Source organism: Trichechus manatus, unplaced genomic scaffold, assembly GCF_000243295.1.
Source record: "Trichechus manatus latirostris isolate Lorelei unplaced genomic scaffold, TriManLat1.0 scaffold00019, whole genome shotgun sequence".
Lineage (NCBI taxonomy): Eukaryota > Metazoa > Chordata > Mammalia > Sirenia > Trichechidae > Trichechus > Trichechus manatus.
The window spans coordinates 1,051,804-1,057,336 of record NW_004443955.1 but is presented as its reverse complement, the minus strand read 5'-3'; the positions used below and the strand labels follow the sequence as shown (position 1 = coordinate 1,057,336).

The 5,533-nt window shown below is 42.4% G+C and overlaps 1 protein-coding gene across 1 annotated transcript in view; it reads right to left on the bottom strand.

Annotated features, from left to right (window-relative positions):
- The window catches only part of OCA2 (OCA2 melanosomal transmembrane protein), a 209,404-nt gene extending 204,823 nt beyond the window's left edge, over positions 1–4,581 (bottom strand). The window contains exon 1 of the mRNA XM_023727843.1: positions 4,532–4,581. The gene's annotated coding sequence lies outside the window, so the exon portion shown is untranslated. The remainder of the gene's footprint in view (positions 1–4,531) is intronic.
- Between the last annotated feature and the right edge of the window lie 952 nt (positions 4,582–5,533).

Genomic DNA, 5,533 nt, shown 5'->3' with positions numbered 1-5,533 from the left:
AAAAAAAAAAAAGGTTGAGAAGGGAGAGGGTTGACATGTCATGGAGTTGTTAACCAATGTCATAAAATAATATGTGTACTACTGTTTAATGAGAAACTATTTATTGTGTAAACCTTCACCTGAAGTACAAGAAAAAATTTTAAAACTTTAAAAAAAAACTAATCATTAACTTTATATGGAAAGGGAAGAAGCCCCGAATAAGTATAGCACTATTGAAGGAGAAGAATAAAGTAGGAGGACTCACACTACCTGACCTCAGAACCTACTATACAGCTACAGTAGTCAAAACAGTCTGGTACTGGTACGACAGACACATTGACCAATGGAACAGAGTTGAGAACCCAGATGTAAATCCATCCACCTATGGTCACCTGATCTTTGACAAGGACCCAAAGTCCATCAAATGGGGAAAAGAGAGTCTTTTTAACAAATGATGCTGGCAAAACTGGATGTTCATCTGCAAAAAAATGAAACAGTACCCATACCTCACACCATACCCAAAAATTAATTCAAAATGGATCAAAAACCTAAATATAAAACCAAAAACTATCAAGATCATGGAAGAAAAAATAGGGTCAATACCCTAATACACGGCAGTAACAGAATATAAACCATAACTATCTATACACAAACACCAGAAGATAAGCTAGGTAACTGGGATCTTCTAAAAATTAAGCACTTATGCTTATCAAAACACTTCACCAAAAGAGTACAAAGAGAACCTACAGACTGAGAAAAAATTTTTGGCTATGACAAATCCGACAAAGGTGTAATCTCTAAAATCTACAGAAAAATCCAACACCTCTACAACAAAAAGACAAATACTCCAATTTAAAAATGGGCAAAGGAAATGAACAGACAATTCACCAAAGAAGCCATTCAAGTGGCTAACAGATACATGAGGATGTGCTCATGATAACTAGCCATTAGAGAAATGCAAATCAAAACCACAATGAGATACCGTCTCACCCCGACGTTACCAGCATGAATCAAAAAAATTAAATCGTTGGAGAGGCTGTGAGGAGATTTGAACTTTTATGCACTGCTGGTGGAAATGCAAAATGGTATAACTGTTTTGGAAAATGATATGGCACTTCCTTAAAAAGCTAGAAATAGGAATACCATATGACCCAGCAATCCCACTCCTAGGAATATATCCTAGAGAAATAAGAGTTATCACACGAATAGACATATGCACACCCGTGTTCATTGCAGCATTATTCACAGCAGCAAAAAGATGGAAACAACCTAAGTGCCCATCAACAGTTGAATGGATAAACAAACTATGGTACATGCACACAATGGAATACTATGCAACAATAAAGAACAATGATGAATCTGCCAAGCATATCACAACATGAATAAATCTGGAGGGCATTATGCTGAGTGAAATAAGTCAATCACAAAAGGACAAATATTGTATGAGACCACTACTGTAAAAACTCATGAAAAGGTTTACACACAAAAAGAAACAATCTTTGATGGTTTCGAGGCAGGGTAGGGGTCGGGGGAAAAAATACTAAATAGACAATAGATAAGTGGTAACTTTGGTGAAGGGTAAGACAGTACACAATACTGGGGAAGCCAGCAAAACTTGCTCAGGGTAAGGTCACGGAATCTCCATGGACAATTCCAAACTCCCTTAGGGACTGAATTACTGGGCTGAAGGTTTTGGGGACCATGGCCTCAAGGAACATCTAGCTCAACTGACATAACATAGTTTATAAAGAATATGTTCTACATTCTACTTTGGTGAGTAGTGTGTGGAGTCTTAAAAGCTTGTGAGCGGCTATCTAAGAAACTCCACTTGTCTCACCCCGTCAGGACCAAGGAAGAATGAAGAAAACTCAAGACACAAGGGAAAGATTAGTCCAAAGGACTAATGGACCACAGCTACCACAGCCTCCATAAGACTGAGTCTAGCACAACTAGATTGTGCCCAGCTACCACCACCGACTGCTCTGACAGGGATCACAAAATTCTAACTCTCTCACACACACACACACAAAAGACCAGACTTACTGGTCTGACAGAGATTGTGGAAACCCCCAGATTATATCCCCGACACCCTTATAGCTCAGTACTGATGTCACTCCTGAGGTTCCCTCTTCAGCCAAAGATTAGACAGGCCCCTAAAACAACATGAGACCAAATGGGCACACCAGCCCAAGGGCAAGGACAAGAAGACAGGAGGAGACAGGAAAGCTGGTAATGGAATGTGTTGACATTCGTGGCGTTGGCAACCAATGTCACAAAATAATATGTGTATTAATCGTTTAATGAGAATTAGTTTGTTCTGTAAACCTTTAAAGTACAATTTAAAAAAAAAACAAAACAAGAATGACTTGGAAGTGACAATTCCCGTGAAGGAACTAAGGCTCTAAAGCATGGTGACCAAAATTTCTTAGGCCATAATCTGGAATAACCAGGATTGCTAGGAACCTCTGATCTGAGGACCAGGGTTGGAAGTTCTCCATGATTACTTCACTCGTATGTGACTTGGTGCTAACAACCACTTGTGACGCGTTCTCATTCACAAAATGACCTGGGACCCAGGACTCTGAAGCCCAGGGCAGTTGTTTTATTTTCATACCATAAGAAAGTAAACAACTGATTTGCCTATTCAAGAAACTCTTTTTAAAATTAGGTATATTACAGCTTTTGAACTCAACATAACCCTAACCCTTGCTTATTTTGAAATAAATGGACACTTTAAGGCATCCATGAATATAAGCTCTGGCAAGTACTTTACTTAAAATCAATGAAAACCCTATGAGAAAACTTGACATTCGTGGGAAGGGAGTAGAACTGTAAGTAGTAGAGTAGAACCCGTTTTTTGTATTTCCCTCATCTGGTTTTCCCAGGGACACAGACCATGAATGTCCAGTGAACAGACTCTTGGATTCTGTTAGTGCAGCACCAAGTGAACAGTCGAGGGGTAAGGGCACCCCTGAGAGGGTGGGTGAGGCCGATATGCCAGCGGGACAGGTGGTTCCAGCCACAGGGCAGGTCTGACACTCCAGAGGCCCATTGCCAAAACCAAACTAGAACTCAAATAAACTGCAACAAATATGCTTGTGCATTACTAGGCTTCCTGGAAACTAAGAAAAATCTCCAAGATTGGAAAATAAGCAGGAAACCATACAGAATTAGCAAGGAAATGGAGCTGGGAAAGGGGGAGGGTTGCCTGAGGCCAAATGCCCCCTCCTAGGCTGCCCTAAGGATGCTGAGCCTAGTGTCCACGATAGTGAGCTTGTAGGAGGAGCAATGATCCAGAAACTCCAGAAAGAGCCAGGGACCTTCAAGGACAGCCAAAGTGGTTCCACATGGTAGCACTCCCTTTTCTCGCCCAGCTCCTGGAAAAGCAAACACAGGCCCTCTCTGTGTTTTACAAGCCAGGAAAAAATTCAAAATGACAGAATAATAAAAAGTAAAGGAGAGTGGGTAAGAGATACAAAGGGTATACTAAGGAATACTAATATAAGTCCAAGAAGTAGAAGAAAGAGAGAATAGATCAAAAAAAATATTTAAAGTAATAATGTCTGAGAATTTTCTAAACGTGTTGAAAAGGCACCAAGCCAAAGAGTCAAGAGGCTTTGTGTCCACCATTAAGCTATAGTTTTTATCTCCAAACCTAGCCTCTGTACTCTGCTTGCAGAGCACTGCTGGCACAGTGGTTAAGCATTCAGCTGCTTACCGTAAGGTTGGCAGTTCAAACTTACCAGCTGCTTCATGGCAGAAAGGTATGGCAATCTGCTTCCATAAAGATTTACAGCCTTGGAAACCCTATAAGGCAGTTCTACTCTGTCCTATAGGGTCACTATGAGTCAGAATCGACTCAGTGGCAGCAGGTTTATACTCTGCTCTGTGATACAAAGCTACAACTCTGCAAACCCCATTTCTCATCAAACAGCTGGCTTCCTGCTGGGTTCTGTCAATAGGAGGCACTAGAACGAGAATGGAAAGCTGGAGGGAGGAAGAGAGTTTTGCTCCTTCCTGCTTTCCTTGCTGTTCTTGTTAGCATCACTCCGGTGAATGACTCTTGTCTTCACAGCTGGTTCCAGTTCTCAGATGCTTTTCCATATCGCAGAACTACCCTTTTGACATTCCTTCAGAGGTACAGCATTTTCTTCTCAGATATCAGTACCAGTTAGGCAGTGCCCTCTCCTTAGAGGTTAGTGTCCCATTTTCAATGGGTCTCTCTCACAACTCCTAAAATACCAGCAGCATCCAGGCAATATTTCCTCCTCAGAGTTCTGGGACCCAGCCCTGAGCAGCCCCTCCTCGGAGCCTCTAGTTCCTTATAACCCCAATCTCTTCCCTTTGTTTCCCATCCCTACGATGGTAGCTGTTTCCTGAAGTTACTATATCTACATTATTTAGTGTACCCATTTGCCTTTTAAGTCCTTTAATACCTCTAACCAATTTCCTATATTAAGGTTTCTCTTAAAATAACTAATCCTGACTTATACACTCTTCAAAACTCAAGACAAATAATTGAAAAAGAAAACTATACATGATACCAACATACAATAAAAGCTCAGAAAACTGAGAGGTGGGGCCAAGATGGTGAAGTACTCAGATGCTTCCTGTGGTCCGTTACAACAAAGACCTGAAAAAACAAGTGAATCAATCATATATGACAATCTAGGAGCTCTGAATATAAAAGGCAAAGTTGAGGAATCAGACAGAGTGGCAAGGGAAGGGAGAGACAGTTCGGAAGCAGCAAGGAGTTGCGAGACCTGACCTGGCAGGAGCCAGAGCCCTTCAGGCCAGATCAGCTCATGTGCGTGGTGAGGCAAGCAGTGGCACTCAGGAGGAGTTTTCCACATCAGAAGAGACCAGTAGCAGACAGTCTACTCGGACATCCAGAGCCAGGGAAAAGCAGCCCTCAATTGGCAAAAGATAAGTACTTGTGTCTGGCCCACCACCTGGACCAAAAACACCCCCCTTTGGGAAAAATCTCTTTCCCATTTACCTCCCTGATCCCTGCTCTGCACTGGGTCTGGAACAGCTTCAGTGACTGTTGAGTCCATGGGCCGGAAGTAAGACTCATCATGAGTCCTGAGCCATTCTTCTGGCCTTGGGGAGGGAATAAATTAACAAATGGGAAAAAAATAATCTGTCAGCTCCCCTAAGCCAGGAACTCAGGTTAGGCACAGCTCCTTTGCCAACGCACAGACATAAGGGGTCCATGGACTTTGAATGTCTTCCACCCCTGCATAGACCTGTGTGGGCCCATTTCAACAGCATAGGCCCTCATTTCCACAGTACAACAGGGTATATACCTGAAGTCTAACTTCAACTGTTTCAGCTGTGAAGTGGCAGGTTTGTGACATTTGACCTTGCTCTGCCCATTAAGCAGGGTCTTCACCTACCCACCTCAGGCCTGAGGACTGGTGGCTCCACATACTTCACCTAGCCACACGTGACAGGGGTCCAAGAAAAAGTGGTGCCCCCCAGTCCTTATAACCAACAGCACTGGGTGTTCATAGTCAAGCTGTAAAACTCACCTATGCACTCTAGAGAACAG